The 26,246-nt window shown below is 38.4% G+C and overlaps 2 long non-coding RNA genes across 2 annotated transcripts in view; one reads left to right on the forward strand and one right to left on the reverse strand.

Moving 5' to 3' along the window:
- The first annotated feature begins 3,727 nt into the window (after window positions 1-3,727).
- Window positions 3,728-26,246, forward strand: part of LOC116569349 — a 32,091-nt gene continuing 9,572 nt past the window's right edge. The window contains exons 1-2 of the long non-coding RNA XR_004276989.1: window positions 3,728-3,841; window positions 4,097-4,162. This is a non-coding gene — a long non-coding RNA (uncharacterized LOC116569349). The remainder of the gene's footprint in view (window positions 3,842-4,096; window positions 4,163-26,246) is intronic.
- LOC116569351 lies at window positions 11,191-25,197 on the reverse strand. Its single transcript, XR_004276991.1, has 3 exons — window positions 25,169-25,197; window positions 12,649-12,656; window positions 11,191-11,282 (listed from the first exon to the last, which is right to left on the reverse strand). It is a non-coding gene; the product is annotated as an uncharacterized LOC116569351 (long non-coding RNA).

Genomic DNA, 26,246 nt, shown 5'->3' on the forward strand with positions numbered 1-26,246 from the left:
TAACCCACTGAGCCACCCAGGCGCCCTGATTTCCTTGTTTTATAAGTAGGAGTTTGCACCTCTTAATCCCCTTCACCTATTTTACTCATCCCCCCACTTTTCTCCTCACGCAACCCCTAGTTTTTTCTCTGTATTTGTGATTCTCTTGTTTTTTGTTTGTTTGTTCATTTGTTTTGTTTTTTTGGTTCTACATATAAGTGAAATCTTGTGGTATTTGTTTTTCTCTGTCTGAGAGAATTTCACCTAGCATAATCCCCTCTAGGTCTATCCATGTTATCACAAAGGGTGAGATTTCATTCTTTATTATGTCTGAGTAATATTCCATTATATATGTGCACCACATCTCCTTCATCCATTCATACCTCTATTGATGGAACTTAGGTTTTTTCCATATATTGGTTATTATAAATGTTGCTGTAATAAACATAGGGGTGCATGTAGCTTCTTGAATTAGTGCTTTCATTTTCTTTGGGTAAATATCCAGTAGTGGAATTAGTGGATTGTACAATATTTTTATTTTTTATTTTTTTGAAGAAACTCCATACTGTTTCCCATAGTGGTTTCACCAATTTCCATTGTTCCCCAATAGTGCATTAGGGTTCCCTTTTCTCCACATCCTTGTCAACACTTGTTATTTCTTGTCCTTTTGATATTAGCCAACCTGATAGGTGTAAGGTGATATCTTATTGTGTTGATTTGCATTTCCCTGATGGTAAGTGATGTTGAGCATCTTTTCATGTGTCCATTGGCCATCTCTATGTCTTTGGAAAAATGTTTATTTGGGTCCTCTGCTCACTTTTAGTCAGATTATTATTATTATTTGGGTGTTGAGTTGTATAGGTTCTCTTTAGATTTTAGATACTAAACCCTTAACAGATATGTCATTTGTAAATATCTTTCCCCATTCAGTAGGTTGCCTTTCCATTTGGCTGAGAGTTTCCTTCACTGTGCAAAAGCTTTTTATTTTGGTATAGTCTCAATAGTTTATTTTTGCTTTTGTTTTCTTTGCTTGAGGTATTTTGAAAAATGTTGCTGAGGCATTTTAAGCAGTTTCATGGTTTCAGATCTCATAGTTAGGTTCTTTCATCAATTTTGAGTTTACTTTTGTACATGGTGTAAGAGTGGTCCAGTTTCATTCTTTTGCATGTACCAAGATAGCAAATAGTTTGTTTAGTGCCATGCTATCCAACATGATAGTGAGTAGCTATTTAGCACTGAAAATGTGACTGGTCCATATTGAGATATGCTGTTAGTGTGAGCTACACACTGAATTTTGAAGACTTAGAACAAAAAGAGAATGTAAAGTATCTCATTAAGAATTTGATATAGATTATATATTGCAAAGATAATATTTGAATATATTGGGTTAAGTAAGAGATATTAAATTTATTTCACTTTTGTAAAAATGTGGCCACCAGAGAGCTTAAAATTTTGTATGTGGCTTGCATTATATTTCTGTTGGACAGTACTGATTTAGAAATAAGGTGATGTATAAATGCCAAAAGAAAGAGCGAAAATAGTAAGAAGTGGTTGTCTCTGAGGAAAGAATTGCAGGATTGGGAAGGGGTAGAATAGGGAATTACTGTATTTTGTTTTAAGCCATTTGATCATTTGATTTTTAAGATGAGTGCATATGTGACTGTTAAATACAATTTAGAATATATTTATTTGGACAGTTTCCCCCTTAGTCCCTTTAGATTTACCTGATCTTTTAGGAACTGTATAATACTCTACTATATGAAATTACCATAATTGCTATAATTAGTTCCTCTTTTTCGTGGATACTGAAATTGTTTAAAAAAAAATTTTTTTTTTTTTGCTAATACCTCTGAACATAGATCTTTGCCATATTTTATCTGTAAGTCAAATATTCAGAAGTAGTCTTCCGGGACAAAGGGTATGTGCATTTGAAGTTTTCATTGGCCTGTAAAATTTCTCTTTTGAGAAATTACACTAGTTTGCACTTTGACCAACAATACCAGCTTCTCTACATTTTGATCAAAACAGGAATTATCTGTTTTATTTTTTTTAGCCCTCACTCTTTTGTTATTATTCATGATGTTGAGCATCATGTATGTTTTATTGGCTTATATCCTCACTCTGTTCATATCTTTTGCTTACTTTTATTTTGGAATGCTGTGTTTATTTTTTTACATGATTTATAAGAGTGGGTACTTTTTTGATGGATTCTGGGAGCTGTGGTAGATGGGACGGACATTTATCCTCCTAAAAGAGGACCAATCCAGAAGTGTCTGATGAGGGAACAGGTGAGAATGTTTGTGTGGGTGACAGTTTGTAATTGGCCAAAAAAAGTCATTTAAATAAATATAACAACATCTGTCCCAGAAATAAAATAGTCAATCAATCCTTTTAAAACAGTGGTTAATTATTAGGGTAATAAGAGATTGTCTTGGGGGGAAAGTAATTGTGAGGCAAGAAAAAAGATTGATTTTTAGTTCTTAGATCTGTGTCACCCCCTTCCTGACCAGTTTGGGTTTTTTTTTCATTATAAGTTTTCATAATTTGTCTTCATCCCTAACCTTATAAAAATACTGTCTTATCTAGTATGAATATTTACACACCCACATACTGTTGCTTTTATAAAAAGCTATGAAAGAGCTCACATCCTCAACACTCATCTTTCCCTTTACTCCCTAGCAGGAGCTACTGTGAAAATAGGGCTGGAACACTTGACAATATGTATGGTCTGTTGACTTAAAGTAAAGGACACCTGCAGGTTGTTAGTATTCTCATTCTGTCAGAAGAAAGAGTTGTTTTTGATATAGCAGCTGCCAGGGATAACTTACCTAAATAACTTCTCTTTCCTCTAATTTTTTTAATAGCAAATGTCTGCATGAAAATAAAGAAGAAAAATACGTCAGGGTGGGAGAGAAGTATGTGATGGAGGTGTGTAAGACGAAGGTCAGCATGGAGAATAATAGCTTAGAACCTAAAAATAAGCATCTCTTCATTGCTTATAGAAACCCAGGACTGGAAAGCACCATACAATGTCAGAGAGTCTGTGTTTTTATCCTTAGGGAGGTTTCCCTCAGCCCCCCAGACAGTGGGTTTGCATCCTTCTGCTCTTTAAACATCTCTGGAGCAGGGAGGGCTCCAAGACTATCCACAAAATATTGTGCATCAAACCCTTCTGTAAGTCAGAGGGTCTTGCTTTACTTAATTGAGATCATTTCCTCTTCTATCCTTCATGGAAAGAGACCAGGCCACTATTCAAAACTTAATAATCTTCCATGATCTTCTTGTAACATTTCTATTCTGGCTTCTTCAAGTTAAAAGATTCTCCTCAATGATACATTTCCCCCTGCTCTACATCATGTACTTGAATAATTTCAAAGCTCCTTTCTGACTTGTCTTTCCATATGACATTGAAACAATTCTTCCTTAGAGTTGAAACTTGCACCTGAGCATTTAATTATTTTGATGTAAATGGTGACAGAAATTAAAAATGATTGTCTGGTTTTGTCATTTCTGAAAGATTTCACCATTTTCTTTCATGCTTCCAACCTCCAACCTCCAACTGCAGCTCCAGATACTAGTAGCAACAACCTGTTTCCAGGGCTCACTGTATAAATTAAACAGAACATAAACTGCTGGCAGTACCAGAGGTTTTTTTTCCTTACAGAACACTCCAATGTAGAATAATCCATTGTTACAACAGCATTCTGTGAAGGTCTGCCAATAACAGGCACCAAAGTTGTGATGTGACGTCTGGGAGAGCTCATCCAGACACAGGGAGGAACCTCCATCTCTAACTTCTGAAGACAAACGAGAGAAGTCACTTGGGAATGAAGAAGCATAGACCATGGAACTGGAGCTTGATGTAATTTACTATGCAATTAACTCCAGCATAATTATGTTCAATACATTATCACTGATTTGCAGTAGGGTACTGATTACTAACTTCAGAGCCTCCTACCTAAGGCATTGGTGAATCAAGTCCTTATTTAAGGATTGCCTTCCTTCCATTCTGGCTTAGATCCCTCATTTGTGTTCCTGTGCTAAGCTAGTCAAGAGTGGGGGCGGTTAAATTCTTGAATGAATCTTATTCTCATCTTCTGTTTTTGTGGTTTTTCAGTTATTTCTGGAGTTTTTGCAAACTTCATGGCTAAGGAGGCTTATCCTCCCATCAAAAGGATATGTGGTAAGCCTGTTTCTTGTCACGTATTACTAAGAAATACCTTGTCTTTCTACCCTTCCTCTACTCTCTTCTCTTGTTCTCCTCTGTTCTCTTTTCCTCTTGTGATCTCACACTGTGTTTTGTCCATTCCCCTTGGATGGAAAAATTATTTCCTGCTTTTCCCCTCCTTAAGAATGAGTGTTACCAACCCTATTTACAGAACATGATCAATAGAGAAATGTGGAAAACACCAAAAAGCACAAGGGAAAAACTATTTATGATTCTACTACCCAGAAGTCATCACTATTAATATTTTAGTGTGCATATATATATATGTATACACAAACACACATGCATTTTAATTTATATTACAAAAGAACTATCATATTGTGCTTCCTGTGTTATAATATTTTAAAATTTGACAATATGTTATATTCATTTTCCCATAGTATTCATATAAAAATGTATTTTGCATCATTTTTCTGAATAGATTTTATTAGTTCAATTTTATGGGGATAGATGAATCATTTCCATTTTTCTATCATATATAATATTGCAGGGCACATTGTTGCACAGATGTCTCTGCACTCATTTGACATTTTTTTCAGAATAAGATCCTTGAAGTGAAACTGTAAAGTCAAAGGCATATACATTTTAAGTGTTCTGGTAAATGTTGCCATGTTACCCTTTATAATGAAAGGTGATACCAGTTTGCTTACACCAGCAGTGTATGGGAATTTCAGGACTGTGGTTAATAGTGGGCACTGACTTTTTAATCTTTTTCATTTTGATAGGTATAAAATGGTATCTCAGTATTTAATATGGCATTTCTTTGATTATGAGTCTGAATATATTTACATGTGTTTCATGTTCAGATAAACTTTTTTGTGTGATTTGCTTCTTTAGGTCATTGGTCCTTTGTCTGGGTCATCTTTTTCTTATTTCTTTGTGTTGATAGCTTTGTGTTGATAATTCTCCTAGATCAATCACCAATGAGATATCTTATTTCTTTGTATTAATAGTAGAGGGGTGATTAATGTGGAGCCCAACTGCCTAAACCCAAATCCCGCTCTCTTACTGGCTGTGTAATCCTGGGTGAATTACTTAGCCTCTTTGTGCCTCAGTTTTATCATCTATAGAATGAACAATCATGCCTATCTCAGAGTATTGTGAGAAGTAAATAAGTCAGTATACGTAAAACATTTGAAACATTGTTGGGCATATAGCAATTGCTAAATAAATGTGATTATTATAAATACTTAAGATACTCTCTATTATAGTAAGGACAGGGACCCTTTATTATATAAGTTGCAAATACTTTCCCCTATTTTCTCAATTTTGTATATTGCCTTTTACTACAAAATCACATTTATTATATTTTTTGTAGCTTCTACCATGGTGTAATGCATATAAATTCCTTTCTTATTCTAGGCTTATGTAAACAGTCACCATATTTTCATCCAAGGTTTTGTTTGCTTTCTCATTTGTTCATTAAAAAATTTTAATTACTTAGCTTATATGGAATTAATTTTGGTAAACAGAATGAGATAAGATATTAATATTATTGCTTTTTGAAATCTCAGTACTATTGAATAATCTCTCATGTTTATGGTATGGTGAATAATTATATATACTTCTTAAAGTTTCCAGACTTCCTATTCCATTTCACAGGGTTCACTATCCTTCTATCACTGATGCCACATTACTCAAATTATTTTAGCTTTAAAATATATCCTACTTTCTGGCAGTGAAGGTGCCTCATTTGTTATTACTCTTATTATTTTCTTAGCTATCACATTTTGTTAACTTCAGAATTTAATTTTTTTAATTCCAAAATTTAAATTTAAAATTTAAATTAAATTAATTATAGTAAATTAAATTTAATTTTTTAATTCCAAATAATCTTTTTTATTGAAATTGAATTAAGTGTATAAATTACTGTGAAATGAATTGATATCATTACATTGCTGGCTTTTCTCATTTAATAAGCTAGTTTATGTCTATTCTTAAAATATTTAACATATTTCAATAAAATTTTGGTTTTTTTTTCCATCAAGGCTGATTTTCTCAAAAAAATCATGGTAAAAACACATAAAATTTTTTTTAAGTATATCGGTCCTATGTATTTCATTTAATTCCTATGTATTTTGGTTTTTATTGTTCTTTAGGAATAGAAAATTTTTCCATCATATATAAAGTTTGCTGTGATTAAAGTTTACATCACGTACGGGAGAAAGTTTTCTCTTTTTGTGTTTTTTGTAACTGGTTCTCTATCCAAACTGGCCTATTTATACTAGTAGATATTATTACCTGATAGGGTTTTTACTAGTAATCATATACCTCAAATAATAATTTTGTGTCATCTTTTGTGAGATTTATACCTATTTTTTTTTCTTGTCTCATTAATACTCAAATTTCTAAAATGTTAAAAGCTTGCAGAGCTTCTGAATATTCCTCATCTGGTTTCAGTTTTTACTTGTTGGAGGTAACTTGTTGGAAGTAGATATTCCATGTTGGTGTCATAACTAAGAACAGATTTTTCACTGAGCAAAGTTACGAAGGCCTTGTCACGTCCGTGGTAAAATCATTTCATATCCCTTGTGATTGCAATTGCACAAGGGTGGAACCATTTACCGTCTTGTGTTCAGCATGACTTAATCTGCATGTATTATACGATTTAATTTTCCTAACAGCCCTAAAAAGTAGATACTGCTATCCCTATTTTCAGATGAGGAAGCCAAAATTCAGAAGAATATGTGAGTTGCCTAATCCCTAGTCACACAGCCACCATATGACAACAGAGACAATTGAGCTAATCCTGCTCGGTTTTTTCCCTGGCGGGTTATAAAGTGATGGGAATAGTGGAAGTTACAAATTCCACTGTTCTGGGAAACCCAAAAAGAATATAAAGAAATATATACAGTCTTAACTTGGTAGCTCTCAATTTTTAATGTGTATCAGAATCACCTGGGGAATGTTTACAGTATAGATTCTGGGTCCTACTTTCAGGAATCCCAATCCTAGCAAGTAGGCTGGGCTGGGCTGGGGACCAGGGATCAGTAGTTTTGAAAGAGGAAGTCCACAACCTCCTCCCCCACTTTAAGAAACAACATTTTAACTGTCTACCTTGGGGTATTACATTAGTCAATGACATCGTGTAACTAGTTGGATATAGAAATTCTGCCCAGAGTTAATACAACATGGCACTCCCTGCTAGCTCTTCTAAGGTGGTATTCTTACATAGTGCAGTTCTCCTAGATCAATCACCAAGCCTATTGTTAAGTAAATATTTTATTGATTAAGATTTTTCTGATAGCATCTACCTTATTGAGAATGATATTTATCTATCATCTCCCGTCCTTCCTGCCTTCCTGCCTTCCTTCCATCTATCTTAGAGAGAACATGATTGGCGGGGGAGGGGAGGGCACCAAGAGGGAGAGGGAGAAAGAGAACCCCAAGCAGACTCCATGCCCACCCAGAGGCAGAGGTGGGCTTGATCTCAGGACCCAGAGATCATGACCTGCATCAAAATCAAGAGTCCCTGGCTTAACTGACTAAACCACCCAGATGGCCCTTGTTGAGAATGATTTTTTAAAAATCTGTTGTGAGGGCAGTGGGGTGGCTCAGTGGGTTAAGCCTCTGCCTTCGGCTCAGGTCATGGTGTTGGGGTCCTGGGATCGAGTGCTGCATCGGGCTCTCTGCTCGGTGGGGAGCCTACTTCCTCCTCTCTCTCTCTCTCTCTGCCTGACGTTCTGCCTACTTGTGATCTCTGTCAGATAGGTGAATAAAATCTTAAAAAAAGAAAATATGTTGTGAGGGCTCTCATTTTCCCCAAAAGTAATTAGGGAGTTTCTCCAATTTATTTGTTCTTTGTCTATTGCCACTTCGACTGAGTTCATTTCTGAAATTCTTTCACACATGGCCTAAGCCTATAAATTTGGGAGACTTTAAAAGAAATTAAGTAATTTTTTATCATTGGATTATATTATCAAGATTAGCCACTACAGGGGCGCCTGGGTGGCTCAGTGGGTTAAAGCCTCTGCCTTTGGCTCAGGTCATGATCCCAGGGTCCTGGGATCGAGCCCCGCATCGGGCTCTCTGCTCAGCGGAAGTCTGCTTCCCCCTCTCTCTCTGCCTGCCTCTCTGCCTACTTGTGATTTCTGTCTGTCAAGAAAAATAAATAAAATCTTAAAAAAAAAAAAAAAAAAGATTAGCCACTACATCTTCAGTTTAACCAGGAGGAAATTCTTTGCATTTATATCTAGGACACATTTACTCTGGTGGCATTAAAAAGACACAGACAGGCATGTGAAAGTTATTAACTACTTGATCTTAATTAATTACTTGATCCTACTTGTGCTATTTTGGACTTTAAGTTTCCTATTAGAGAATAGATCTTTCATTAAGTGTTAGGTCAGGTTTATCTTCCCCATACATATCCCATATTTTCAAACATTAAATAAAAGCTCTGACAATTTCTAAGTTTAGGGGTGAGAACTGATTTTATTATAGTTTTGGGAAAGCAGCCTGAAGAGATGCTGACAGCAACAATTTTTCACCTGGTGGGACTTCATGAAAGGGTGTTTTCATTTACTTCAGAGGATATCTTACATATAAAAAAAAAAATCTCCAGGTACAATGTATCTTGATGTACAGGAGTTGGAAAACAGAATGCACCTGCTAGAAAAGGAAACTGTGAAATCAAGCCCCAGCACAGTTGCCAGCTGTCCAAGGGCCAGAACAACAGTGACTGAGCTTTTCTGCAAGCCTCTCAGATACTAATGAATTGACCCAGGTACTTGAACGTGTAGGTGCCTGGACGGTGCAATTCCAGGTTCCCAAAGAAATTCACCACTGTAGATTACTTTTCCTGCTTAGATAGTCCTCTTTTCACAATGCCCTGGTGAGATGGTTTAATTAGGCTCTAATTCTTTGATTTCTCAGAATGACTTTTTTAATCTTTTTTTTTTTTAAGATTTTATTTATTTATTTGACAGACAGAAATCACAAGCAGGCAGAGAGACAGGAAGAGAGAGAGGAGGAAGCAGGCTTCCCACTGAGCAGAGCCTGATGTGGGGCTTGATCCCAGGACCCTGGGACCATGACCTGAGCCGAAGGCAGAGGCTTTAACCCACTGAGCCACCCAGGTGCCCCCCTCAGAATGATTTTTGTTCTGATGAGACCACCAGGAAGAAAGGCAGGGAAAGATGAAGAGCTGAAGAGGGGACAGAGCCTGGGGAAAGTATGACAAGACTCTGAGGCAGCCCAGCTCATTCCTGCCAGCCAGTCTCTTGAGAACTGCTGCCTCCTCTGCTTTCTTGACTTGACTCAGCCATTGTGTGTCCCTTGAACCAGATGGTCACTTCTGAGAGGTCCTCTGAAGTCCTAGAAGAAATCCTTAAACTTCTGTTTCCTTCTTGGGTGTGTGAGGACTTTGATTCCATCTAGGCTTACCTTGAGGAAACCTTAGGAGGGTTGCCTTAGGAAACTTTGAGGATTATTCTTTGCAGGGGAGTGAGCACAATGATGATACTGTTGCTGCTGCTTTTTGGATCATACTCTGTTACAGTAACTCGAGGGTAGTCCACCCCTTGTAACATGACTGGTGTATAAAGGAATTGCCAATCAGCTCCCTCCCTTCTTTCCACCCTGCTTCTTGGGGAATGGGCTCATTATAGTACTTACCTTTGGGGAAGGTAAGTACTATAGCAAGTGACAGCCTCCTGATCATTTGACACTTGGTCTATTCATTAATTAGCTAGTCACCTATACATCAAATAAATGCAAATGTTTTTAAATGTTTAAAATATTTTTACATTTTAAAATATTATTTTTCTGTAACCTTTTAGTATCAGAACTCTGTAATTCACAACCTGTAAAATTTTAAACCCTGCTTATCCCACCGTGCTGTAGTTAATGCACTTTAAAAAATTACAACCTGACTTTTGTATCAACATGAACGGGACTGGAAGAGACTATGCTGAGTGAAATAAGTCAAGCAGAGAGAGTCAATTATCACATGGTTTCACTTATTTGTGCATCATAAGAAATAACATGGAAGACATGGGGAGATGGAGAGGAGAAGGGAGTTGGGGGAAATTGGGGAGATGAACAATGAGAGACTATGGACTCTGAGAAACAAACTGAGGGTTTTGGAAGGGAGAGGGGTGGGAAGTTGGGTGAGCATGGTGGTGGGTATTAAAGAGGGCACATATTGCATGGAGCACTGGGTGTGGTGCATAAACAATGAATTCTGGTACACTGAAAAGAAATTAAAAAATTAAAGATTAAAAAAAAAATACAACTGAGGTTTTCTTTATAATAGATCCTTCCTTTCATCCCTCCCTTCTTTCCTTTCTCTTTTTCTATTGCAACACTCATTGACCCCCAGGCATTGTGAAGGCACTGTCCTTAAGGAACTCTGACCTGGGATGCTTTGTTACAGTTGCATGGCACAGACGGCTGTTGAAACAAAGAGAAGGTGACCTAACATCAGTTTTTTCCTCCCTCCAGGGATTTAACACTGACCTTTAACTTCATTCTCACTTAAAAACCTCATTTTTCAGAGTTCCTTACCCTAAACCAGTTACTTATTTTTTCCCTCTTTACTCTCATAATCAAAAACCATTCATGAGTCACTTGAGTGGTTTGCTGTTATCTCAAGCTATCATCTCCTGTCTCCTTGGCTACTTCCTCAAATGCTTTGAGATCTTTGACACCTGGAATTCCTACTCCAGCCATGCTTTTTGGTGAGCATTAGTGACCACATAGCTGATCCCTCTGATGTTCCTTCTCTTAGAGATCTCCTCTGTTCCAAAGATCATCACCTCTTTTCCATTGTAGCTTTTCACAACATAGCCTCATTTTGGATTTTGCTGTCTAGTGGGGTTGCTTCACCCATGTGGTCCTAGAGGCCTGCAGCCCACCCTGATCATGGTTCCTGACCTCCCTGCTCTGTCACTCCCTTTCTCATTATGTCAGCTCTTGGATCTCACCAGGGCCTTCAGTTCATTCCACTTCAAGTGGACCAGTCTTCTTTTCTTTCTTTTTTTTTTAAATTAAGTTCAATTAATTCAACATACAGTACATCATTAGTTTTTGATGTAGTGTTCAATGCTTCATCAGTTGCATGTGACACCCAGCGCTCATCGGATCATGTCAGTCTACTTTTAATTTGTTTTCTTTCCTGGACAACATAGACCTTGTTGGGTGTCTGTTGTGTGTGTGTGTAGGAATGTATGCCATATCTATTTTGTTTCAGATTATCTATTTTTACTAATATAGAATTTACATGTAGTAAGATACAAAGGTCTTAGTTGCAGGACATGAAGAATTTTTATGTATGTATCACCTATGTAACTACCACCCAGATCAAGATATAGAATATTTCCATTACCCCATAGAATTCTGTACAATTCCCTTCCAGTTAATAACCACCCTCTAGATATACCCACTATCATGACTGCTAATCAGCAAAGATCAGTTTTGCCTATTCTTGAGTTTTCTATAAGTGGAAAAGTCTCTGCTTCATGGAAATCAAGATTTAAATAAATTGTTACTGGTCATCACATGGTGGAAATTGGAGTTTAAAATGTGTTCCATTAGCTTCACGTGTGCGTGCACGCGCACGCACGCACACACACACAGCTATTACAATAAAGAGGAAAAAATCTTTTATCTCATATGTTATTGAAATTTTTATCCATTCCTTAGAGTTGTTGGTCATTGGAGACCCACCTCTATCAATCTGGATATCTTGTGTCATTTAACTTAGTGTCTTAATGCTCAGGACTCATCCCAAATACAGCTCCAGGAAAGGGAAAGAGACTTTCTGTGTCTTTCTTCCTCTAATTCTACCTTTACTTACAGAGGAATGCAGTAGGGCTCAAGCAAAGATGACTTTGCATGGGAACAAAAGATGCTTTTGGGGAGTCATGCTCCTATGCAAATAGGGCCACATAGCTATAGGGCAAGCATGTTATGCCTTGATTTGAGCAGGGAAGGAGACACAATTTGTTATAATTTTGACTGTACATATCACTTTAAGCCTTCCAATATAATATTGTGCAAGGTATTATTGATCTAATTTGTCCAGGACCTGTGTTGTATGAAAGAGAAGATACGGTGTCAGGATCCAAAGGAATCAACCACAATTAGTTTGTCTCAGTTTCTGTGTGGTCTCTAGATGACTTTGTATGTGTTCCTAGAAGTCCACTTTGAGTCCTCTTTTCTCCTCCCTCCATATCCTCTCCTTGGGGAATTTCATCATCACCTGCCATGGCCTCAGCCACCATCTCTATGGGTGTGACTCTCACATATGTTCATCTCAACCCAACCTTGGACTGAGCCCTTGACCCTTCCACCCTTCCTGGATATCTCCACATGCAAGTCCCACAGGCATCTCTAAGCCAATAGGTCCCGAACTAGGCTCTTCTCCATATCTGCTCACCCTCCCGCAGTCTTGGTATTGATGAGGTGAGTCTCCCCATACTCTCTCTCGTGAGTTATACCTCATCAACTTCTCCTTGATCTGTCCCTTTCTTTCTACTTGTACCATCATTACCCTAGTTCAGGGCCATCATCTCCTGCCAGATCTTTCCTAAAGCCTCTCTGTTCTGTGCCCTTCACCTGTTCTGCTCCTTCTGCCAGGTGCAGGGGGCAGGGGCTTCTTTCTGACACAGTAACTGATCTTATCATTCTCTGATTCAAAATGCTTCAGTGACTTCACATTTCAACCTCTTCATTAGGCATGCAAGCCTTTCTTAATAAGGCCTCTGCCTACTTGCCTACTTGCCCAAACTTATCACCTTGCTACTCTCCCTTCAAACTTTGACTATTGTTTGAATAGACTTTGTGCTAGGCTTCTGTGCTGCTGTTAGTTAATAACACTCTCAAGAGCTTTCTTAGTGTAACTTGAAACTGGCCCCTGTACTCACAGCTCAGAGAGAGCCTGAAGAGACAGGCCACTCCAGGTCGGTAGGTGGTAGTTTTAATAAGCAAAGGGAGGTTTGTCTTGGGTGGCAGCAAGGTGAATTGATCCCCATACTTACCTGCCAAGCCTTAAAAGTTTACAAAGAGACCTTAACAGGGTTTAGTCACATATGCTGTGCAGGCATTTTTTTTTTTTTTAATATTTTACTTATTTATTTGACACAGAGAGAGATATCACAAGTAGGCAGACAGGCAGGCAGAGAGGGGGAAAGCAGGCTCCCCACTGAGCAGGGAGCCCAATACAGGGCTCCATCCCAGGACCCTGAGACCACGACCTGAGCTGAAGGCAGAGGCTTAACCAGCCACCCAAATGCCCCTGTACAGGCATTCTTAACATCACATTACTATCTCAAGAGTAGGCCCTTGGAGCAGCCTCTGGGAGCAGCAAAGGCAAGCAGAATCTACATGCTAAGGAATGGGGAAAGGATGAGGAGTCTCCGAATGCCCAGGGTCCAGCTCACAGGTCATCTGGTGGTCATGTCTTCTTGATGATGTTCCCCCAAATCTACTGTTCACTTTTTCTGAAATGCCGTCTTTCTACTCTCTACCTGGGAAGAATAGGGCAACCTCATGCTACCCTGTTTGTGTAGTCTTCCTTAATTCCCTATTTCTTAATCATAGGGTCATCAGTTCTACAGACACAAGGGGATGAATTCTGCATACAACTTGAGGGGGCTTTGAAAGCAGCCCCATGGGGGCAAGCATCGTTCTGTATTGTAAATGTCTATATTCTCTATCTCCTGTTCATCTATAAGAGGGCAGAGTCTTATTCAGCCTCGTACAGAGATGATGCTATCACCTGTTGAATGAATGAATGAATGAATGAATGAATGAGTAGCATAGCATTGTGTTAGATACTTTGCAAATAAGTTGGACACCATTTCTACCCTCTTCAGACTTATCTGTGGAAAGAATGAGGAAGACTGGTGAGGTAAAAGACCAACCAATAAACAGCTATTCTTTGGGAAATACTTATCTTGGGTTTTTGAACAACAGGTGAAAGGCCTTTTAGGTGAGTGTGTAATGGTAGAGACTCTAGGAAATTACCTTCTTTTTCTGGTTAATCAGTGGAGCCTTGACAACTGGGGAGGCTGGGACTTCAGGACCTGAGACTGGGGTGGGAATGAAGAAGGCTGTTCAGAGGGCAGGGAAGGATTTTCCAGGCACTGGGTGTGTTTTTGGAAGAGGCTCCTGTGCGTGAGTAGGATGTTGCTAGGAAGGCACTTAGAGCAGTTGTGCCTGAGTAGTAACAGGGTCTGCAGCGCAGGAGTGAGATAAACAATGGGATGGTGAGCTAACTCAGGGCACACTGACTAAGACCCTGGATCCTAATTGCTTGGGTCTTGTTCCTTTCAAGTGTGCTCAGATAGCCCACCCCTGGGGATCACATCAAATTCCTCTGAGAATTGTCAGTCTTAAGGGCTGATCTATCATAGTTGCCAACTGAGTAGTGTTTTTTCTGCAGGGCTGCTGAGGACAGAAATTAAGTCAGAAAAAGCTTACTCTGCCTATTTTCCCACCCACATATGTACACATACACACAAGAGTGAGTGCTCTTTCACTAACTCACAGTATTTTAACTGAGAAAGAATGTGAGATCATACTATTTGAGACAGTTTTGGGAGAGGCCATTTGATGTCATCTCTAAGATTTTCATTGTTCTCTTCTGGAGTGGAGGCAGGTTAATGTGTCATTGTACCACATGTTTGCGTGTATGTGTGTTCAACTTGTGTAAGCACCAAGTTTGCAAACTTTCTGATGGTATTATTAGCTTCCTATAATAGAAGAAGTAATTAGGCATCGGAGAAGTTAAGTGGCTTGCCTTTGATCACAGAGTAACTTTGGACATGTTACAACTTTCTGAGCCTGAGTTTTCTTAATTCTATAATGGGGATGATGATACTGTACTATCGTAGTTATTGCCCCAAATTCCGTTCTGCTGCTCCTCCATTGTGTGGCAAGCAGTTACCTTTTTAAAAAGAGAGCGTAGGGTCCCCTGGGTGGCTCAGTCTTTAAGTGTCCAAATATCCAACTCTTGATCGCTGCTCAGGTATTGATCTCAGTGTTGTTGTGAGTTTAAGCTCTATGTTGGAGAGCTTGAACATGGAGACTAGTTGAAAAAAAAAAAAAAAAAGGAGAAGAGAGAGGTGTGGTTGTCAGCTTTGAGTAGTTATTCCCAAATGTAGTTGAAAATGTGTGGGGGGATATTCTTGATCATTATGACTAGAAGGAGACACTACTGACATTTAGTGGGATAGACCCACTCCTGACCACAGACAGAATTCTGATGGGTCAGAGTCAATCAGGATGAGCCTTCCCCTTGGCCACAATGAGATGGATGTACACTTAAGGGATTGCCTTCCAAGATGAAAAACTGTGAAGGAGCCAGAAGAACAGATATATAGAAACATTAACAAGTGGTGTCATTGATGGTAGAGGTTTAGCTTTTAATCATACCTGCCTTGTATTTTTTCCTACTGTTTCTTGTGGTTTCATCTGATTCACTCCAAGACCACCTCTTTCAATACTCTTTTATTTCTTATAGCATCAAAGTCAGTGCTTTATGTATAAAGTATTCTCAGTCAATTGTTGCTGAGTTCAATTGTATTGTTAGGGGACTAAGATCTAGCCTAGGGCTGAATGGGTTGCTCAGTTGGTTAACCATCTGCCTTCAGCTCAGGTCATGTTCTGAGGGTCCTGGGGTCAAGCCCTGCATTGGTGGGGGTGGAGTCCCTGCTCAGTGGGGAACCTGCTTTTCCCTCTCCCTCTGCCCTCCCTGCCTCCAGCTGCCGCTCACTCTTCTCTCTCTCACACTGTCTCTCTCTCTCAAATAAATAAATAAAATCTTAAAAAATATCTAGCCAGAAGTATGGATTTAGAAGAAAGTTTCGAGTTTTTACTGGCACTGCTAGTCTGAGGTCAGCTAAGGTATAGTTGGACTAGATCAATAATTTCTTAGACTCTCAGGGTTCAAAGGATCCTTAAAGATCATGGGACTCCCAACATTCTCACCTGTGCTGCAGTTCTGGGTAGCCTTAACTGACACCCCCAAATATTAATGGTTAATTAAAAAATTCCCTATATATGTATGAGTATATATATTTGTATGTTTTAAATTTTTTTTTAAAAAAGGTAATATATTGTCCCTCACTCAGCAACTTGGTTTTTTACTTTATAGGATTTCTTTGATATATTTCTATATCATCAAATATCTTCCAATAGAATAATAATGAAAAAAATTGCTAATATTTATTCAATGCTAACAATAAACCAGGCATTGACTGATTGAAATTTTTTATACTTATTATATAATTATGACAATTATATAATAATATATAAATTATATATATGTGTATATATGTGTATATACACAAATCCTCCATTTTCTGTTCAATATCTGAATTTCTTCTTGAGGCATTCATACACATCAGGTTTCTAGCCATTTTACCTCAAAGAAGTATATACTTATATGTAATTATAATTACATACTTAAATACTTATACTTAAGTATAAAAGTATCTTATATATATTATATACTTAAATTATATATTATACATAAATATATATCATATAAAAATAACATATTCTTTTATAATTATGTATTTGTTATATTAATATCAATATATAATCACAATATGTAAGATATAAATATATACTATATAATTATAATAAACATATAATATATAAATATACAAATATACATTATATAATTATGTATTTATCATAAATATATAATTATAAAGGAATAAGTTATTGTATATTATATACAAATATATAAATATATGTTTATAGATAATTTATTTTTATATATAATTTATTTTATAAAAACTTATATAAATAAGTTTATATAATTATATATAATAATATAAATAGAATTTATTTTATATATAAAATTTATATATTTGTATATAATTATATGCATATACTTATATAAAAAATATATATAATTGGTGTTCACATCCCTTGTATAATTGCTTTCCCTTGAGTGTGAATGGGATCTGGGACTTGCTTCTAACTAGAATATGGTAAAGATGATAGATGTCACTCTCATGATTATGTAATATTACATAAGGTTCCATTTTGGTAGCAGACTAGCTTTGGTCACTCTCTTTGCTGGCTTGATGGAGTAAGCAGCTATGTTGCATGGACCTGAAGCTACTTTTAGTAGCTGAGGAAAACCTCTAGGATCTGAGGGTGGCCTTCAGCTGACAACCAGTAAGAATCAGGGGTTCTCAGTCTTACAGACACAAGAAAATGAATTCTACAAGCAATTTGAATGAACTTAAAAGCAGTAAGCTTCCAGATAAGATCACAGCCCAGCTAATACTGGGATTGCAGCTGTATGGGTTCCTGAGCAGAATCCCCACCTAAGTCATGTCTTGACTCCATGGAAGTTGTGAGATAATAAATGCATATTGTCTTAAGTTTCTATATTGTAGTGATTTGTTATAGAGCCTAGAAAACTAGTCCAACCCTATTTTACAGATAAGGTAGCAGAGGCACAGAGGAGCTAAATAATTTGCCTGAGGTCATGCAGTGGCAAAGCTGTATATCAATCCTGGCTTCAGAGCTCATGCTCTTACTCACTCTACTTGTTTGCTTCTACAGCATAGTTGAGGACCATGGCAGAAATATTATCCAAACACACCCATGGGCTCTTAGAATTCTGTGAGCTGGGACCCCAACTTCCAAACAGAACAGAAGAGTATACTCTGGTGTATCTGACCAATCCAAGAAGAAATACCTGATGTTTCTGATGTTGGAGGTTCCCCACCAAACAACCCAGCTAGGTTCCACTATAGTGAAACCAAAATTGGCCAAACTCCATTGAAAGGCCAGAGCTTCCAGCCAGTTTTTAAGTCCCTATTTAATATAAGCAGATAACCAAGGAATACAAGACCCCCAAGAACAGCCTCAAATGAAAGAGACCAAAATAATGAAATAAACAACTAGAAAAGCCAATGCAAAGAGAGAGAAAAAAGGAGATTTATGGAAAGAGAAAAACACTTCAAGGAGAAAAACTATTATTAATGTCTTTAGAAATAGAAAAAATATTTTAATCATAAAATGAAAATAAGATGCTTTTAGAAAAGGCAATCAATAGAACAAAAAATGCTCTCAGAAATTAACAAAACGGCACAAAAAGTGAATATTTCAACAGAAGGTTGGGAAGATGCTGTTGAGGAACTACCCCAGAAATTAGAAAGAAATAAGATAGAAACATCGGTGATAAATTAAAGATAGAATAATAAGAGGATCAGCCTGGGAAGTGCAGTTTCTGAATAAAAGTGTCCAAAAGAGGGAACAGAACAAACCAAGGGGAGGAAGTCATCAACAAAGTAATTCAAGTACATTTCCCAGAACTGGAAGACATGAGTTTCCTGTCTGAAATTGCCTATTGAGTGCCCAGCACAATGCAAGAAAATAGACCCACACCCAGGGCACAGTATTGTGAAATTTCAGGACACTCAAGACAAGGGGACAATCTTAAAAACTTCAAGGGAGACAAAACTGGTCATGCAAAGAACGGTTATCAGAATGACATTTCAATAGTAATAGTAGAAGCTAGAATGCAATTTAGAATCAAGTGTGAGGTAGAATAAAGATATATTTAGTCTTGAAATATTAAAATTCTTTTACCTCCCACACAACCTTTCTTAAGAAGCTGCTGTGGGATGAACGCCACTAAAACAATGGAGAAAACCAAATTAAGAGTGATACAAGAGATACAGGAAACAGGAGAAAGGTGATGGGAATCTCCAGGTGATGGTAAGGGCAGTTCCCAGATAGCGTAACTGTGCACTAAGCATGGAGAGTAGCCAGTCCACATTAGGAAAAGCTGGGAGGCTCTGAGACAGGCTTCTTTAGGGGTAAAATGGCTAGAAACCTGATGTGTATGACTGTCTCAAGAAGAAATTCATATATTGAATAGAAAATGGAGGATTTGTATTACTAAGTACACTAAAAAAATAAGCAAAGGCAAAAAAGGGAGATTTTTATTAATTTCAGAGGCATCACGAAGATGTTTAGGAAAGGAAAATAATCATGGTTTGCATCATGATTCAATTCTGAGTAGTGTTTAGTTATAATAATATAAACACTAAATAACCAAAGTAAATAACCAAAATTACATAAACTATGTTTAAATAGTAAAGAGATGGAGAGGGTATATTGTGGGTGGGGAGTGAAAGAGAATAAAATCATAACATTGTGGAAAGTAATTGGAGAATGCCTAATCCTGAAAAATCAAGAAGTGGCAATATAAGGAGATATTTAGAAATATAGAGATAAAAATTTCCAGAAGAATCGCCTAAAAAAAAAATTGAAAGTGGTTGCCTCCAGTGAGGAACTTTTTGTAACAAATCTTGTAGAAGGAGAAGGGAGTTGAGGGAAATTGGAAGGGGAGGTGAACCATGAGAGACTATGGACTCTGAAAAACAATCTGAGGGTTTTGAAGTGGTGGGGGGGTGGGAGGTTGGGGGAACCAGGTGGTGGGTATTAGAGAGGGCACGGATTGCATGGAGCACTGGGTGTGGTGCAAAAACAATGAATACTGTTACGCTGAAAAAAATAAATAAATTAAAAAAATATTGTAGAACTATTAAACTCCTTAAATTGTGTGTATGTTTAACTTTGATTTAAATATTTTTTAAGAGTGTACTTCCCTTTCTGTGTTCTTTATCTCTGAAATGTTTGAGAATACCTTTGAGGAGGATAATGTAAAGGTGATTTAAGCATTCTGAGGTTGATTGATGAAATGTCTAGATTTTCTTCTAAGCCTGGAGTGTGATGAGCTAATGATTTTCAGTAATGGAACTATCTAGTTTTTAAAGCAATTGACTTCCCATTGAGCAGTGCATAAGTTCTTCCTGAAACTGAAATATAGCTTCAGATAATCTCTGTCATTGGTTCTAACATTACTGCTTGGGACACAAGGAATAAGTTCTTGCCTCTTCATTATCAGCCTCCTTGAAAGATGATTAGACATTAGACATGATTTTCATCATTGACAAACTATTTCTATTCCCACACCCGCTTGTGTGGTTTTTGGTCTTCTCACATCCTATTACAGTCCACTACTAAAGAAAGGGAGAGAGAGTGTGTTCAAAACAGAACAGATTATTCCAAGTGTGGAATGCCCCTAGGACAACTCCTCCTTGGCTGTGAAGTTTAGCAAAGAGTGGAGACTCCAGAGCCAGCCAGAGGAGGTGTAGATTCAGCTTTGATACTTTGTAGCTGTGTAACTTAGAATGAACTATATGACATACTCTCTCCTTCAGTTCCCTTGTCACTAAAATGGGACAATGTCAGCATTTTCCTCACGGGATTGTAAAAATTAAATGATGCAATATATGCCCAGGACTTAGACCAAAGACTGATACATAGTGAGTGTTCAGTGAGTGTTATCTATTAACTTTTCCCCTATCATTCTCTTGATGTAGCCTAAAATACTTATCCATAGAATGATCAATTAAAGAAGTAATTTACTGAGTTCCTACTTCATGCTAGGTGCTGGAAAAGAGGGGAGTAAGACCAGTTCTTATCTGGACGAGTCAGTAGTCCATCCCCCTGTTGACTCATTGATCTAATTATGAACTAAAATCCTTTACACTTGTTTTATTTTCTCATTTTGAAAAAATAGGACATATTTTTAAATATCAATTGCTTTATTAAAAGTATACATGTACATCATTTAGAAAGTTAAATAGTATTAAAAAGTTTATAACAAAATACAGTGGTCTCCTGCATTGTTCTTCACACTACTTCCAGTACCCCTTCATAGAGACAACCACTTTTGATTCTCTCAGCCATTTCTTCTGGAGTATATATCTTGTCACTTCCAAATAATATGCCTAGATTAGACTGCTTTGATTTGTGACTTCTAGACATTTTCTATCACCTGTTATGGTAAATAAGCATCCAATTCTCTTACATCATCTTCTCCTCTGTTCCTGTGTCACATGCTCCCAAGATAATACACGCGTTGATTAAATCAACTTCTGTACTTACATAACTTGTCTAGGCAATTACAATTCACAGTTGAACATTGTAGACTGTGGTTGTTTCTTTTCTTTTTGTTTTTCCTGAAATTAATTGTTGCCCCTCCACTCCTACTTCCACTCTATTTACATAATGTTCTTTGTATCTACCTTCAGATTGACACAGATCAACCAAAATTTGGTAATCTACCAGTCTCTTTTGCTTAAATAGAGCCTCCCCATCCCCCCGCCAATCCAATTTTGTCTGGGTTGAGTGCTCTCCATGCTGTTGCAGAGCTGTCATTTTAGGACATTCCTTTCCTTAGCAACCTTGGAATTTCCTGTTTTTCTTCCGAGTTGGATTCCTTATCTCTTCCTCTTTCTTGGTTTACTCTCTTGTTTTGGTGGAGAATATCCTGTAGTAGTCAAGACAGAAAGGATCTTCCCTTTGTCTCCAGTGTTCTGAAACACAGTAAATGTTCCTGGGCCTGGGCCTATTTTCACTTATTATGCTGGGCCCTCAGGGCCCTTTCAGGAAATCCGGAAACTCCCATCTTTCACTTCTGAGAAATTTGTTTGAATTACTTTATTGATGATTTCCTCCCCTTGGTTTTCTGTTCCCTGTTTCTGAAACTCTTGTTAATTAGATATTGGAAATCCTGCAGTTGATCCTCTAATGTCTTTATTTTTTCTTTTCTATTGTTCCCTCTGTGTCTTACTCTCCTTTTTAGGAGAATACCTCCACTTTTTTTTCTGATCCTTCTTTTCAGTTTCTCATTATTACCATAATGTTTATTAATTTCTAATTATTAGGGACCGTGATCAAAGGAATGAGACTAAAACAAAGCAAAAATCAAACAAAGCTTTATTTCGTGCCAAGCATTGAAAATCAAACTGCCTGGTGGGGGCCATCTCTTACTAAGAGATGACGACGATGACCCTGACAAGGCCACTCCCAAGAAGGCCGCTCTGGACGGGGCCGCTCTGCAGACGAGGCCACTCGAGGAGGCGACGACGACCCCAACAAGGCCACTCTGGATGAGGCTGCTTGCCAACGAGGCCGCTGTGGATGAGGCCGCTCCCGACGACAAAGAGGCGATGATGACGAGGACAACAACCCTGATGACGCAGACTCTGCTCCCCATGACGCTGCTTCCAATGAGGCCGCTCTGGAGGAGGCTGCTCCCAGGATGAGGCCACTCCAGATGAGGCTGCTGCCTGGATGAGGCAGATCCCGGACAGGGCGGCTCCCCGGAATGAGGCTGCTCCAGTGAGGCTGCTCCCCTGATGGGGCTGCTCCCAAGAAGAGGCCACTCTGGACAAGGCTGCTCCTAGGACAAGGCCGCTGCTGCTGAGGTCGCTCTCTGGACAGGGCCACTCCCCAGAATGATGCCACTCTGGCAAGGCCACTTGTGGCGGCGCCGCAGCTCGGGGCGGTGAGGCCGCTCGTGGTGGTTCCACAGCGAGGCTGCTCCATGGCGAGGCCGTTCGGCTTGGCGCCGCTGCCTACGACTACGATGACCAGGACAGCCACCATGCCCCCGACGACCATGATGACCACGACGCTCAGACTCTCCCGAAGACTACCCTAATGGCTATCCCAACGGCTATTCTTTTTTTTTTTTTTTAAGATTTTTTATGTTTTATTTGACAGACAGAGATCACAAGTAGACAGAGAGGCAGGCAGAGAGAGAGAGGAGGAAGCAGGCTCCCAGCCAAGCAGAGAAGCCCGATGTGGGGCTCGATCCCAGGACCCTGGGACCATGACCCGAGTGGAAGGCAGAGGCTTTAACCCACTGAGACACCCAGGCGCCCTGCAATGGCTATTTTAACTCCTCCTACTACTCCTACTACTCCCAGCCTCACAAACTAACCTTTATATAGGTGGATGAGCCCGACCCACACACAGGTAGCCAATGGGATTTCAACTCACCACAGTAAATATATGCACACCCCACTGATTGGATGTCTCCATCTGGCCTGGCCCACCCCTGTATCTGGGATTTGCAAATACATTCCTCTGGCTAACCAGGCCCTTACACTAATATTTCTCTTTTTTGTAACTTGGATGTTCTTTTTCATACTTTCCTATCATTGTTTGAAGGGTATAACACTGTATCTTATTTTACTGAGAGTACTAATGATTTTTTTTTTTTTTTTAATTTTAGAGAGAGAGAAAAAACATGCTCGTGGAGGAGGGGCAGGGGGGAGAGAGAGAGAGAGAAAATCTCAAGTAGACTTCCCACTGAGCATGGAGCCAGATGTGAGCACAGTCCCAGAACCAGGAGATCATGACCTGAGCTGAAACCAAGAGTTGTACACTCAACTGACTGAGTCACCTAGGCTACCCTTAATTGCACTGTTTAATTTCTTTAATCCTTATTTATTTTGCTTCCTTCAAGTTGTTTTTTTTTTTTTTTCCTTCAAGTTGTTTTTATCTACTTGTTTTATTATCTAGTTTTCTTGTTTTCAGCTTTCCTTAGGAATCTGGTAATCCTTGGATGTCTGCTTTGTATTAGAGTAGAAGATTAAGAAACTAATTGGAATCTCTGGGCTTGTACTTGGGGCTTGTTGACTGAGCTTCACCGTAGCATGAAGCACTGATTATTGTAGGAAACATGATTTAGTTTTTTCTAAAATTAAAGGATTTAGATTGTCTTTTTTTAAAAAAAAGATTTTATTTACATATTTGAGAGAAAGCAAGGGTGAGAGAGATCCCACAGGGAGAGGGAGAAGCAGATTCCCTGTTGAATAGAGAGCCCGACCAGGGCTGGATCCCAGGACCCTGAGTCAGAGCTGAAGGCAGACACTTAACCAGCTGAGGCACCCAGGTCCCCATTTTCTGGTCTTTTTTCTTGGGCTGGTCGCATTCTCCAGAAAGAAACTTTTCTTTTCTTTTGTCAAGTTCATAGGGTTATGCTGCCAGTGTTCTGGTAGCCACCTGGGGAAATAGGGCTGGGAGTCTCACCATTTTATGGTCACTCTATGCCCTAGTTTGTGGTTCTGTTCCCAAAACCAATGGCTGGGCGGTTTGACCACCAATCCACAAAGAATTTCTTCAAAGAATAAACCTACCATTTTCTAACGGGTGTGGGGAAGAGCAGGGTGTAGACTCAATGATACAGAGCTGGGAGGGAATAGAAGCTCTGATTGCTTCTCAAACCGCCTTCACATAGCCTTTCTTTGGTTTTCTTTGCCTTAACTCTCAAGTATCTGGGACTGCAAGTTCCTGAGTCTTGAGGATTACTGTAAATTTTGATGGTTCTCCATTTTTGCCGTTGTTGGCTTAATGTTCTACGGTGTGCTAAATTGCTTCAACCCCAACTACATATGTGCTGCATCATTCATAAGGATTACATTTCTTTCTTCCTTCCTGTTTCTGTTTTCCCTCTCTCCCTCTCTTTTTCTGTTTTCACTACTCTTTTTCTAGATATGGGCCTTTCTGGATTAATCTTCTATCTAAAAAACAAAAATAACCAAATAAAACCCTTTTTCTCTTTTCTATTTCTTTCTCTTTTTCCTATTCTTTCTGGGAATTTTCTCATTATTTATTTAGCTTATTACTTATTATTTATTATTATTAGCTTATTTATTATTATTATCCTCATTTTATTATTTAGTGCATTAAACTTTTCATCTTTGCTGTCATATTTAGAATTCCCAAGAGTTCTCTTTTTAAAAATAGTGTCTTGTTTCATGGATATATCTTTTTTTTTTTTTAACTTGGGAAAATGAGAGTTCATTTAAAAATTTTTTTTAAATTTAAATTCAATTAACATAGGATGTATTATTAGTTTCAGAGGTAGAGGTCAGTGATTCATCAGTCTTTTTTTTTTTTTAAGATTTTATTTATTTATTTGACAGAGCGATAAAGAGCACAAGTAGGCAGAGTGGCAAGCAGAGGGAGAGGGAGAAGCAGGCTCCCCACTGAGTAGGGAGCCCCATGAGGGACTCAGGCCCAGGACCCTGGGATCATGACCTGAGCCAAAAGAAGGTGCTCAATTGACTGAGTCAAAAAAGCATCTCTCATCAGTCTTATATAATATCCAGTGCTCATTACATCATGTGCCCTCCTTAATGTCCATCACCCAGTTACCCCATCCCTCTATGCACTCCCCTCCAGCAATCCTCAGTTTGTTTGCTATGATTAAGAGTTTCTCATGGTTTGTCTCCCTTTGTGATTTTATTTTATTTTATTTTTAACTCTTTTCTCCTATGATCCTCTGTTTTGTCTCTTAAATTCCACATATGAGTGAGGCCATATGGTAATTATCTTTCTGACTGACTTATTTCGCTGAGCCCAATATTCTCTAGTTTCATCTCTGTCATTGTAAAAGGCAAGATTTCACATTTTTTTGATGGTTGGATAGTATTCCATTGAATATATGTACACCACATTTTCTTTATACATTCATCTATCAATGGACATCTGGTCTCTTTCCATAGTTCGGCTATTGTGGACATTGCTACTATAAACATTGAGGTGCAGTTGCCCCTTTGGATCACTCCACTTGTATCTTTGGGGTAAATCCCTAGTAGTGCAATTGCTAGATCATAGGGTAGCTCTATTTTCAACTTTCTGAGGACCCCCCATACTGTTTTCCAGAGTAGCTGCACCAGTTGCAGTCCCACCAACAGTGTAAGAGGGTTCCCCTTTCTGCACATCCTCACCAACATCTGTTGTTTCCTGACTTGTTCATTTGAGCCATTCTGACTGGTGTGAGGTGGGATCTCATTGTGGTTTTGATTTGTATTTCCCTGATGCCAAGTGATGTCGAGTGTTTTTTTCATGTGTCTTTTGGCCATTTGGATGTATTGTGCTCATTTCTTGATTGGATTATTTGTTGTTTGGGTGTTGAGTTTGATAGGTTCTTTATAGATTTTAGATACTAGTCCTTTATCTGATAAGACATTTGCAAATATCTTCTCCCATTCTGTCAGTTGTCTTTTGGTTTTGTTGACTAATTTCCTTTGCTGTGAAAAAGCTTTTCATCTTGATGAAGGCCTAATAGTTGAATTTTTGCCTTTGTTTCCCTTGCTTTTGGAGCCAGGTCATAGAGATTGCTGTCTGTGTTCTCCTCTAGGATTTTGATGGATTCCTGTGTCACATTTAGGTCTTTCATCCATTTTGAGTCTGT

Source organism: Mustela erminea, chromosome 11 (assembly GCF_009829155.1).
Source record: "Mustela erminea isolate mMusErm1 chromosome 11, mMusErm1.Pri, whole genome shotgun sequence".
Taxonomy (NCBI): domain Eukaryota; kingdom Metazoa; phylum Chordata; class Mammalia; order Carnivora; family Mustelidae; genus Mustela; species Mustela erminea.